This window comes from Erithacus rubecula (assembly GCF_903797595.1).
Source record: "Erithacus rubecula genome assembly, chromosome: 1".
Lineage (NCBI taxonomy): Eukaryota > Metazoa > Chordata > Aves > Passeriformes > Muscicapidae > Erithacus > Erithacus rubecula.
This window is the reverse complement of record NC_136658.1, coordinates 21014342-21026661: the sequence shown is the minus strand read 5'-3', so window position 1 is coordinate 21026661 and position 12320 is coordinate 21014342. Positions and strand designations below refer to the sequence as shown.

General features: G+C 35.7%; 1 protein-coding gene across 36 annotated transcripts in view; it reads left to right on the top strand.

Annotated features, from left to right (window-relative positions):
- ZBTB20 (zinc finger and BTB domain containing 20) overlaps positions 1-12320 on the top strand; it is a 472123-nt gene that overhangs the window by 224142 nt on the left and 235661 nt on the right. The window lies entirely within an intron of this gene.

Below are 12320 nucleotides of genomic sequence, written 5' to 3'. Positions count from 1 at the left end.
CTTTTCATAATTGCTGGTATCCCCTGAGCCTATATAATCACTCTCTCCAGATTTTCTATGATACCTTTAGATTTTTCCCGTGCTCAATGTGATACATTCCTGTGTCCATTACCCTCCCATCAGAACTGTAAAGTGTTTCTGATGTGCTGCTCTGATACGACCAGAGCTGACGTGGAGCAATGTGTTCTCCTGCCAGTGTTTTCCAAACCAATGTGTTATCAGTATTTTCTTCAGCATAACCATGGCACTCTTCTGTAATTGTGCTTCTGGGAAAACCTGTGGAAGCACACTGATTGAGTCAGTGGTGGTAGGTAGGAAGTTGGGCTTGACTTTCAGACATTATAGTTCACGTGGCTGCCTAAAATAATAGAATTAGGGGATAAGCAATGAAAAATGGATAATCTTGTTCTCTTTGTAGAACTGAACATTGAATACTTGGAGCATGATACTCTTGATACTTTCTACTAAAAACAGTCATTATATGATATTCCTGTTAAAGCACAGCTGTGATTTCTGCAGAAATACGAATGAGAAGTGGCATTGCTGAAGATTAAGCTCTAGTGCCAATGTTGGTGAAATCCCATTTTTAGCAATTCTACACTATTTTTTTATATTTTTTCAAAAAGTAATACTCAGTATGTTTATTTCCCTCCTGCAAACTTCCTGACAGTGTGTAACTTCCTGAATGCGCCTTTTTTGTCACCAGGAAATTTCTTTTGAAAAAAAGGACAGTGGACTGATAGTTGTCTGTGCTATTTAGCATGTATTAATAAGTGAAAGCCTTACCACAGTTAGAAAAGACTTCTTAATATGCCATGAAATTCTGCACTGGCTTCTCAAAAGAGAATTCCATTTTGTTGTGTTTTCACTGATGTGAAATTCAGGACAGGTTCTGCTTCCAATGAAATGTGAGGTCATTGGACTGATATGAAAAGATTCTTACTGATTTAACAGCAAAATGCATAATTTATGGTTACACACGGGTAAAGGGGAAAAATTGTTACATAGATAACACCTGTGTGTGTTCATAGTATTTATCCATTCACTGATTAAGTTCCTTAAGGAGTTTGCACATATTCCCCCTACATATATACTCCCTGGTGTTCCTTAGGTTGGAATTTTCTCCAAGGTTTTGAAAATCTGAAGCCATACTCCCTACTGATGCTCTGGGAGTTTCTGGCCCATATGCCTCTGTGAGTACAATTTTCTCAGTTTTCCTGGATATTTGGAGTATCTGCAGGTACAGGACAGGGAGATAAGATTTGGATCAACAGCTGAGGGATGAGAAGGATTAATTCTTGTGAAAGGATAAGACTGTTACTCAAGTCTTTGCACAATGAAGTATTCCATGTGTTTACAGCTACACTAAATAGCCCCCTTGCAAGTTTTTTTCTTGCATTGTTTATCCAGCTACACTTATATTGATAACATACTTTATAAACAATTAATAGACGTTTATAGTTGATTTATCAGCATTATAAGAACACTTTTGAGATGGATGGTAAGTATTACGTGTTTTGTAAGCACATCACAGATCTATCTGTAGGTTATTATAAACATCAATTGTTTCCTCCACTCAATCATTTATAACAGCTGATAGACATTTATTGAAACCTTTATTAATAATTTTCTAAACTTTCAGAAGTAGCATTCTTAAAAGTATGATCTACTGGCTGTGTAAAAAATCTGTATTTTCTGAGTGGAGAGTAAAAGTTGGACAGTCCAATTGCAAATTCTTCCTAAAATAGAATTGGATAATAACGATAACTCTTTTTAAGTTACACTGCTGTCCAAGCATTTCTTCTAATAGTTTGTTGTAAAGCGTTATCACATCTTTTAGCAATCACATCTGAAAAAATTCTCACTTGTAGATACTTACAGAAATCATAAGAAGGTAAATTAATTTTAATCCTGAGCAGCTGAAAATTCAGTAGGGTTGAGCTCTAGTAAAAGCTTTTAAAGATTGATATGCCTCAGAGCATTGTCTTTTGTAATTAAATCTTTTAGACTGGTAGAATGGCCAAAGGATTCTGACTGTGTTATTATATTTACCATTTATTACTTTTCCCTGTATTTCTGAGGAGATGAGAGTGCTGGATGTCAAGAGCAAGAGAGGAAACTGGCCTTTGCTAAATTTCTTTTCATTGGTTTGGCATTTTTGTCTAGTTTTTTTCTTAAGAATGTGAGTAGCTCTATCAGTCGTGGCTCTCCAGATTCAGGTTTTCTGGTCATGGTGTTTGGTATTTATTGGCCTTTCTGGCTTTGAAACTTCAATTGAATGATTGCTGCTTTATCTCTTTTTGTGCTGCAATTGCTTGTCTCTAGTTCTTAGCCGTACAAATAAAAAAAAAAATGAACATTCTTCTAAGACTTTTAGGAATTTTATCACTGCTGCATCTTGTTTTCTAAACCATTATTTATATAGTATAAATATAGGTATATATAAATATATCATTATACTTTTTGGAAACTGAATTTGGGTAGCTGAGAGTTTGCATATTAGTTTTAATGGTGTAAATCAGTTGATTCAGGTCCGTTCATTCACACGTTGAATTTGCAGAAGTATCTATTACCCTAGAAAAATGCATCTGCTTGAATGTATATGGAGAATTGTTACTTTCTTCTCGGACATATTTACATCAGATGTATCAAAGAGTCTTTAGGCTTTGTGGAAACACAGAATCAAGATCTGATCTCTAAAGCACGATGCCATTCAGAGACAGGGAGATCTGATAGTGTATAGATGGTGGTGACCTGAGTCTCTATCAGTCTCCAGCAGCTATCACAAACTAAATACATGGTGAAGGATGTGCCTTTGCTGCTACTGAAGGTATTATAAAAGCATACTTATACTTCTGCCATCTGCTCTGTTAACCTGTACAGCCTGGAGTCAAGCTTCATATTTCTCAGCAAGGCCAAGTCAAATAAAGCCATACATAGGAAAATATTTTAATTTGTTTTGGTGTAACTTCTAAATTCCCATCTGCAAAGATTTCACAGAACCACTAAGGTCTAGCCTAATCTTTCAGCTCAAAGGACCTCGATATGGCTATATGCCATATCGAGTTAGTTTTTGGAAATTTCCACAGCCTCTCTGAGTAGTAATTCCAGTGTTTGAGTACACACAACTTCAGGGTTTTTTAAATGTTTAAATAGAATTTTATATATATCCACTTCTGCCCATCCTCTCATCCTTCCATGGGAAAACATCTTCTTTACCACCCCAGATCAGGTATTTGTTTTGGTTCATCCTGAACCTTCAAGAAAATTTTCTGAGATAATTATCTAAAAAAATCTTAGTCAATAGCTTTTAGTGCTTGCAGCAGGGAGTAGGATATTTTTCTTCCATTGTGTAAGGACACATATAATTTGCAAGGGTTCTGCAGGAAAGTTGGGATGGCCAATTTAAGTTAATAGTGGTAGGATTAAGATAGTTCCTTAAGGCTTTGTCAGCATTTGTTAAGGCAATTCATTATTTTAGTCAAAATTATGTACAGAGTTAAACACTTTTTACTTTTCTTTTTGTTTTCCTCTGTTTCTCAATAACTTTTTCCTGCTGGCTTCTAAAGAAAAATAAGGCTGTTTTCTGTGTTCATAGAATATTTAAGAGTTATTAAGAACCAGAAGCTCCTACCCTGTTTCCATCTTTAGGTGTTGCTGGCCACATGAAAGCTTCTACTGCATAAAGAGATGATGAGGGTACCAAGTTGCAGCTGTGTATCTGAGGTTTAAGACTTTTTTTGTTGGAAGGCAGCATTGATCAGTCCTTCCTATTGAGGTTTCAACCCCTTCTTCCTTGGTTTATACTTGAATTTGTCTCACTGAACTAATTGAAAACAATCTCTTTTGTAATTTCTCATTACTGTTCGTCTTTTGATAAATTGGCCAAATATTTTCTTCTAATATATACATGCTTATTGTTGATCCTTGAAATTCTGATTCAACACATTAGTGCATGGCCCATGTAATTTATTTACTTTTAAACTGACATATTTTGGGCAGTTTCAGCTTTTTTAAGATTGTTTAGGAATGCGAACATTGGAATGGACAGCTGGTCTTTACCATTTTGTCTTAGAAGGGCTCAGACATCTACTAAGGCCCAATATGTGCATAGATTTTAGCTAATATAATTGCTGTATCTGAAATAATTGATATTTTTACTCAAGTAATTAAACCAGATCAACTTCATGCATGTATATGGCTATACTAATGTAATATTGGATTATAAACCCATAGAGTCGCATCAGTATTAAATGACATAAGTCCTTTTTTGAGGGAAATGAGGATTCCTAAGGAGGGATAGATGTATGTCAGATTTTGAATTCATTTATGCAATGTAAGATGTATTAGAAATTTGTCCCAGCCTGTATTTTTCATTGCAATGTATATATACTGAGAGAAGGGTACATTTCTGGAACTCCAGCAATATTCACTCTCTTTGTCATAAGAAAGGAGAGAGTTTGCATTAAACAGGTTCCTTTTATGTTCTACCTACAACATTTCAAAGAATGTTGAACTAATGAGGTAGGAGTTTGTACATTTGTGCATCAAAGAAGTGCTAGAAAATTTCCTTAACTATATAAAGGTACATTGTAGGGCACCCTCAAAGAAAAACTATATTCTGTAATCAATCTGCTGCTATGTGAATAATTAAATAATGTTTTCCAATTTAGAAATGTCTTAAAAACACACTAAAACTATAAAATACCCTGCTGAGAAAAAAATTAATGGACTAGTTGCTAAATGGTCACTGCTAAATATATCATAAATGTAGAGTTATTACAGTAATCACAAACTGTCATTTTTAGTAGTGTGTTAAACTGTTTGATAACAAGTCCTACCGGGCTGATGGTGCTTAGATAATGTAGAAACCGACCAAAAATCGTTTCTGTTTTCTTTCAAATTGGTATTTTATTTATAGATGGCAAAACAACAAAACTTCTCAAATAGAGTGGATCCCCTGTTACTGAGTAACTTGAGCTGGGCAGTTAAAAAACCAGTAAATTAAGATGATGGAGTTACATTTTTTTAAATTTTGAGACGGCTGTGTCAGCGGTTGAGGTAAGGATAACTTTAACAGTGAGGGAAGCATGAACAGAGTTTTGTTCAGTAGCTGCAGTTCAGTTTAATGATTGAGAAATGGGAATATTAGGACTAAAAGAAATTAAATGAAGATACATGGAAAATCTGTGGGAAAAGTATATATATTCTATTTAAATACCACCTTGTCTGTATGTTTTATAAAAACCCTTTCAAACGGACCATTTAATACCAGATAAGCATAAAATTACTAGAGTAGCTGCTCTTCAGTGTGATCAAGTGAATGAAAGAATTATCTAAAAGTCTTTGATTTTGTAGTAGTATTTCTGGTTTAGTTATCAAACATGATCTTGATGTAAAAAGTTTTAAGGGATTGAGGGTTTTTTTTCTGATTTTGAGTTACTTGTTTGAGGTTTTAAAACACATCCAAATGATAATTTGTTTATTCATTAAGTTTCTTGTTAAGGTACTAATTACTTGGTTTTCAGATGAGACTAGGTTTTTAGAATTGAGTATAGTTTTTTTACTTCTTCAAAATGCCAGGATGTGTTGTTTGGCCCTATTTGAAATTTTGTAGGTTTAGAAAGGATTATGGGTAAGACTGTCTTCTTCAGCTGTCCTTGATACCCAGAAGGTTCTTTGTATCTTATTTCTTTAGCCTGTATACCCAGTAGTTTTTGGCTTAGGGATTCCTGCCCCTTTCAGAAGAGTCTAGAGGTCATGTATTAAATCAGCAGTTCATTTTCATTGCCTTTTGAGCAACTGGGAAGCCAAAATGCAGCTTCTGCAATGAGAGGGACAGAAATAAATCCCCAGTGACTTACTGCCTGGCTTTGCTCTTATATTGTAGAAACTCCTCCTCCTCCTCCTTGGAGATGCTAGGATGTGAATTAATCAAGTATTGAATTAAGGTTGTAAAGCAGAAACATACTATGATCTAGTTAGATAACTGGCCTGATGGAAGCTTTATCATTTTATGGTAATACAGAGATCTTTACTGTCACATACTCCACTTCCATCATCTCCCCCAGCAGCTCTCATTGTCTTAACAGAAGCCTTCCCACCAACCAAAAAGGTAGAGATGATATATAGCTCCAGTCTAAGTAATAGGACAGAATTCCTGCAATTCTGTCTGGTGATGCAGGGAAGTGGGGCATGATGGTTTCTCCTCGTGTAAAGATGAATACCTCCATTTATTCTCTCTTAATTAGGGAAAATGATGTTTATTTTTAAAGCCTAAGGAATGTTTGGTCTTAAAATTACCAAATCGACCTGGATCTGAGGTTGTACCTTCTTTCTTCCCTCTAGGGAATCTCTCCTGAACTGGCATAGGGTGGCCTAACTCTTGCCTTTTAATGACTAGCCTGAGGGAAACTGTTAGTGGTACCAACAGGGAATCCATCTCTTGACAGGATGGCAGTGATTTCACAACTGTGCCAACTATGCTTACACGCAAAAAAAACTCCCAGAAAAAAATAACAACACAAATTGCTACTGCTTGCAAAACTACAACATCAGAGTAATGTAAAGGAAACTAATTGTATACAATCCTCTTGACTAAGCAGCCTGCTGAATAATAAACCTTCCCAAAGCCAGCAAGGCATATTCATGCAATAGCTGATGATTTTCTTTGTGCATGCCTTGGTTTATATTGTGTACACTGCATATGTTTGTATTTATACAAACGTTGCTGTGGAACAGAAGCTCTGTAAGCACCCATATTCTGGGAATGCCCGTATGTGTGTTTATATGTGTCTGAATATCTGTATGCATGCACACGTGTATGGATATATGTCTGTGTGTACGAGAAGCAGATGCACTGTAGGCAGATAAAGCAGATAAATATAGATTCAGATAGAAGCAAAAGCCTATAAATACAGACACTATATAGAGTGAAAGCAGGCAGATCAGCACAGTTTTGCTATTACTTGCCTTCTGTATAGTAGAAGAGTAGCTGACGCTAAGGGGATGACACTGTTGGCTCTCAGCAAAGTGAAAAGGTAAGGAAACTTCCTTCCAATATGAGCAACAATTGTGGCAGAAGATTTACTGCAGCTAATAATTTGTGTAATACAAGTCATTGTGTGGTTTCTTCTGAAGTCAAAGCATAGCATTTGTAATTTTACCTTAAAATAAGTATATAAAATACAGATCTTGGCCCACAGTCTGAAAAAGTGCTGCCTCTAGTTTCTGTTTTGCAATAAGCCTCACACACTGTGCTTGTCAACTTTCTGCTTCTGCTCTACAACAAATTTTCTTTGCTTCAGGTGCTACAGTCTCTCCAGATGAACTTAGGTGGTAGAGTACTGAGGAAAGCATTTAAGTGCAAAATTACTTTCTGAAATAATGTTGAGTGTGTACACATAAATGTGTGTCTTAGCCTTCTCTATTTAAATCTCTGATTGCCTGTTTTAACACTCATCTTTCTCTCTGCTGTAGCAATATACCTTTGGCTAATCCATAGTTACAATATAGGTAGTTAAAAATCAGAAAAGTCTTAACTTTACTATAGATAAAGAAAACTTTTCAGCTATTCAGAGGAGGATGAAAACTCAATTTTTTCTTATTCTATAGCTCTTTTATGAGATTGCTTAGATAAATCAAGGCTGCTGGAAAATGCCTGAAACTTGTCAATGCTGTGTTTTATTTTTCTTTGTATAATGCAGGTAAGTATTGAGGAGTTTACAGCAAGAAGCTGGCAGCTGAAGTTTAGCATTCTATTTCCAGCTTGACCACTTGCTTAGAGTGAGATCTTGCACAAATTATTTAGAATCCGTGACTTATTTTCCTTTTTTTAGTAGAATTAATAGTAAATATGTCCCACAGATGGGTAGTTGAATAATATCATTTTTTGTTTAATTGGTGTCATGATTCCAGTGGAGCTACTCCCAGGGCAGGATGTTTCTAAGAGTCTGTCTTCTAGTACAAAGTTCTCTGATAGTCTGGAGTAAAAATGAAGAGATTACAGTTGGAAATACTGCTGATGATATTTTGTGTTGTGTTTCAAACAGTTCACTTATTTTTAATTTATTTGTGTTCAAAATATGCCATTAGCTGATGAGTATTGTCTAGTTTCAGTATTCTGAAGAACTTGCAGCAAAGCAGAAGAAATGCAAACACCAGCGTGTGTATACCCATATTGGGACCAGTCATACTTAGTATGACAAAACAGAACCAAAGACAGAAAATTAAAATGTCAAGTGGTAAAAGGCTTACTGTGGTATTTAGCTCATGTAATGCAGGGTTTCATAAAGTATCTAGTCTAAAATAATTTTTCTCTGCAGATAAAAAGAGAAAAGGCAGCTCATAATATCTGGGTTTTGCTCCTGAATGCAATACTTGGTTTGGTGCAAGGCATTTTTTACTAAGCTTTCTTATTTTAATACCTGAAAATAAACTCTTCCAGGTGTATTTTAACATACTCAGTTTACACTACAGTTTCCTATCACCTAGGTGCTTCCTGAAAATTTGATTTTCAAACGTTATGAAGTGTCCTGGGAAGGTGCCTGTTTTTACTGTATCTATTGAGATACTTGAATTAAACTCAAAGAGGAGTTTGAAGTGACAATGAGAAGCTGTGGGAAATGCCAAACTCTGGGCTGGAGGATGCTCTGGGCTTTCACAGCTCTCACACCTCACCATGCCCTCTGCACTGCAGGGATGCCTCAGGTGTGTGATCAACCCCTGTCTGAATATCTTTGAGTTATTCAGGCTCCCTCAGGATGAAACCTCTGTATTTTAGGAGTGGTGTTTGAGAGGAATGAGGTTAATTAATGTGATAAATTACAGTACTTCAGAAATTAACTGGCCTATCCTGTAAATTCTTCTGAATCCCTCCTAGTTCTTTTCTTGTTTCTGCTGCACAGTATAAAAGTCACACTTGCTTCAAAACAAGATGTTGCTCTTAGGGAGCAAAACAGATATTAAGGCTTGTTGGACAAGGGTTATACTGATCCAACAATTACTTTAGAAATGCAGTCTTTTCAAAATCTCATGAGGAATATCTGGATGGAAAGTTATGCAATCCCAGAAAGCATTTACTATGAATTCTGAATTTTTGTTTTCTGCTTCCTCTCCCTAATTCTGATAAATTAGTAATTACTTACCAGATAAAATTACAACATTAGATTGCCTTTGCAGCAGGGGAAATATAAGTTTAAAGAAAAAAATTACTCTTGATCTAAAACCCCACGTGTTGATTTCAGTCTGGATCAGATCTTTGCAGCTGAGTTGTTATAATGTTGAAAACTGATGTTTATTATGGAAACACTGACATAACCTCAATTCTTTTGGTTCTGGCAGACATGGCAAAAATATCCAGAGACCATTTTTTCTGACTGAGTTCTTTGCTAGTCTCCTTGGACTTTTGCTTTCTGAGTCTTTGCCAATTTTACTGCCATTCATTTTGACTAAAACTGTCTTGGAAATACATCAGTCTGTAAGAACTGTTAGGAAATAACAGCATTACACATGTTTAATAGGTTAGCTGAGGGGTGGGGAAAGTTTAGCAACTTCTGCTGTGTCATGGTCATTCCAAAACAGTGAAGTCCAAAAGGTTCATGTGAAAGAAAAGTCAGTAGGAGAAAAGTAAAGGTAAATTGCCAGGAAAAGCATACTTGTGAATTACTTTTGTTGCAAGTAAAGTCATGTTGCACAAGGTCTGCAAAGGTTTATTGATTCTTTAACTAGCAGAAACAGTTGGCAAGCATCCTTAGTATATTTAGGTTTTGTCTCTATAATTTTAAATTTTTTTTATTATTCAATTTGCCATTAAAAGCCCATGGCAACCTAGCACTGTGCTTATGTCCTCCTACAGTCATTAAAAAGACAGAATCTGTTCTGAGAAACATTAAGCTTACATGCAAAATCATGAAATCTTAGAGCAATAACTTGTTTATAACCTTAGTTTCTCCCTTAAGATTGTCCTTAATAAGAAGTCACATTGTTTTTCTGCAAATACAGTGCTATAGTATCTTTGATACATGCAAAAGGCATCTGCTATTAATTTGTTTCACTCATCAAAACCCAAAATATCTATCCAAAGCAGCTGTCTAACATAGTGAAATGTAATGTTACTTTGTAGTTATGTCCTCTTCTAGGAAGAGCATCTATCAAAGACATTAAAGAATGTAATATACAATTAGATACAAATACAAGGTTTTTTAGTACACACATAGGGATTTTTTTAGGATTTTCTGACCTAAATGTGTATCCATGGTGGTATTAATAAAAGGTCTGGTAGGATTTTGTAGGTGTGTGGAATTTTAAAGACTGAAGTATTTTCATGAGAGTAGAAAGCTTTTTCTTGAAATAAATCTAGCCAATATTGACTTTATGAGTCCATTCGTAAAACAAACTGTTGTTTTCTGTGCTTTTTCTATAGATAGTTTAAGCACTCTTTTTACCATTTCTCTCAAATCTCTGGATGTTTTTTTCTCATTCTGTATGTGCAAAACAGATGAACTTTTGTTTATTCAAGTTTTTGTGAAATTTAAGATTAGGTAATCATTAGGAACAGAAAATTTATGTTGTGAAGTTTCCAACATCTTTGAGTGATTGAAGGCAAGTGGGTTATAATAGAAACTTTATTCAGCTTTGCTTGATAGCCCTCAAGAACAGAATGTACCAGATCTAAACTCCCTTATTTGTATCCTCATATTTTAAGGTGTTCAACCTGATATGTAAAGTCCACAGCTAGTTGCTTAGAATCTGACATGCTAACTAAAATAGGTGTACAAATAAATAGGTGTACTCTGGCCAATGATGAAGCAAACACAGCAGCACTGGAGCTGAGCTTGGCTTCCCTTAGCTGTTATTTCTTTAGTCTCTTTCTGTATCTATTTTATACAACATCCTGTAAAGCATTTTATGCTAGTAAGCTATGTCCCATAAGATGAGGATATGCTAAACCTCCAGGCTAAGTCTATAAATGGTGCTGAAAAATATGTTCTTTTTCCCATGCAGTCTTGTCAGAAGAGTGCAGGCTTTTATTGTTTGTTGTGGTGGTCCTCTGGTTCATCCTTCATGAAACACTCACCTTGCATAGCATCACTTAAAGTTTGCTCATGGAGCATCATTTCTAGTAGCTGCGTGGCAGAGAAGTAGAGTTTTCCTTCTAGGTCTCATTTCTTTCCCTCAGCATTCCCCTGGTGAGTAAAGGAAATATGCCTGAGCATGGTTTGAGTTGGCCCCATCTGTATTAGTAAGTGCCTAATTCAGGTTGCATGAGTAGGTCTCATTTAATGAAAACTTTATTCTTTTCCTTTAAGGGTCAGTTTCATTTTAAGACAAATCAGACCAGTTAGGCTGCACGTGATTTTTTTGTGTAAAACTTTTCTGGGTAATTTCAATGCAATTCCAGTTATGTGCAAACAAAATGAATAAGCATGTGCAAGACAGTGAATAAATGTTTTCTTTTCCTAACAGCCTGACAGAGATCTTGACTGCATGCTGGCTGATAGTACCATAGTTAATGTTAGTAGATGTGAACCTGGGTAAAAGAAAAAAAAATAAACAGTACAGTCAGAAATATTGCATATCTATGTAATCTTCTTAAAATAGGGTTTGCCTTTCTTATAACATGGAGTTTTTTTTCTTTGCTCACTGTGCTATTTTGGGACCTGTAAAAATGTCCAGTGTCAGATCTGTAAGAAAAAGCATGTTGTCCATTAAACACAATTTGAAGAAAGTAATATGGAGAGTGTGTGTGTTTCAGTAAAGCTAATGCAAAAGAAGTTCTAACAGCACTGATACTTGGGGTTTTTTTTATTATTTTATACATTTTCTTAATCAGCACCCTCAGTTTCATTTCCATTACAAGGCTCAGTGTCTGCTGTGACTTGTAATAAACTTCCCTTTAGTCTTCAATCTTTTAGCATCCTTTAAAGTATGTTAACATGCTCTAGAATTCTGCTGACTTTATTAGAGAAATCCCCACCCAATAAATGAATGGATTCCCAGGAGTCCAGTGTCGTGCCAGCCCTTGGGGGGTGTTCCCTTGCTTTGTAGGACCTAGAGTCAAGTTGGAGCAGGCAGAATTTGCACAGCCATGTCTCACCTTGGATGCAAAGGATTCAGCAATGTGATGGGCACTCACCTGTGTAAATGGGACAATTCCTCCTACTGACTCAAAATTATTCTCATGAATGAGCTAGAGGCTTGTCTGTCTCAACTGATGATTCTGGGTGTGTGGAAAAGTGAGAACAATGTGAATATTCTGGCTGCTTAATAAGTGAACAAAACAGATTGAACTTCCCTTGTTTCTGGTCTCTAATTCTCAT